Raw genomic sequence first — 1428 nt, 5'->3', positions numbered from 1 at the left:
GCCATTCAGCTTGCTGGGTGACCTAGTAACCAGTCACCAGCAGTGGTCTTCGGTAATCTTTCATAATATGGAGCCCTATGTGAGCCCAAAATTTGGCTCTCCCAAATGCATCTTCTCAATTATGGATCTTCTCAATTTGGCATGCCATTGGCTTGGCACCGTCTGCGAGGAAACCACCCTAAATCCTGCACCATGGTCACCCTCTCTGAGCCTGCCCTAATTTACAGGGTTGTTGGTGTTGAGATAAAATGGAATGGCATATCATGTACATCACCCAGAGCTCCCTGAAAGTAGAATAAAATGACAGTGATATGACAAGCACATGGATGCAAGTGATCCTCATCTAGGGCCTAAACTTCCCTCCTCCTGAATTCAACTATTTTGACAGATTAAAAATGCTGGTTTCTAAAGGTTCCCCCCCCCCGCAAGCCTTGAAGGATCTTGAGGAATCTGCAGGATTGCAGCTGTGTGTGTCGCAGTGGAAAGGCATGCTAAATTAAATCGATTTGCCTGTGAAAGGACCACGTCCATTATTCATGTCACTGGTCTGTCACATCAAATTGAGGGAGGGAAGAAAACATGGAAAAAAAGGGAAAAGTGTCCAGTATTCCGGCGGGGGAGGTGGGGCGGTTTGGAAATCCCAAGCCGCAAGGGACTGAATTTCAAGTGGGAGAAAGTCACTCTGAAAGCCCAGGGATAACAGGAAGATGGGAAGGGATGGGGGTTTAAGTTGGCAGCTTGCCGAACATTGAAAATCTACAAATAAGAAAGTGGCTTAACTTTAGTCAAAACTTTTTTCCAGCAGGAATCTGAACGGAAAGCTTTGTGCAGCAATAGCTTGACCGAAGCAGAGCCTGCTTCCCTTAGAAACTTCTTGAAAGCATTTAAGACAATGTAAAGTTAATCATTTACAGGTGGTATTCCTGGGTCCTTTTTATTTTATTTTAAAGAGTGTACATTGTACAGATGCAATTTTTAAATATATATTATGACTCAAACAAAATGAAACCAACAACAGTAAAAATAAAATATCGTGACATACAAAATGATTTCGTTCTAATTATTTGTATTTTTGAAAGAGATTTTTAATATGCATACAGCTTTAATTCTATCAATGTTTAATTGCATTTTTTAAAACTATTTTTACTTGTTTTTAAACAAATGCAGATACAAATATAAATACAAGAACCATTAAACAGCTATTTACATCTAATGGTGTTTGTTTTCTCCATTTTTCTAAACATAAATGCACACATTCAATGTTTATGTTTAATTGTACTTTAATGATTTATTTTTCAGCAGTTCTTGTTTTATCTGTAAGCTGTCAGAGTCCTGTCAGGGGGAAAGGTGGGATAATAATAATAATAATAATAATAATAATAATAATAATAATAATAATAATACACTAAATTGGGCTGTAAGCAAATT

Source organism: Zootoca vivipara, chromosome Z (assembly GCF_963506605.1).
Source record: "Zootoca vivipara chromosome Z, rZooViv1.1, whole genome shotgun sequence".
In the NCBI taxonomy this organism is placed as follows: Eukaryota; Metazoa; Chordata; class Lepidosauria; order Squamata; family Lacertidae; genus Zootoca; species Zootoca vivipara.
Note: the sequence above shows the minus strand (reverse complement) of the source record.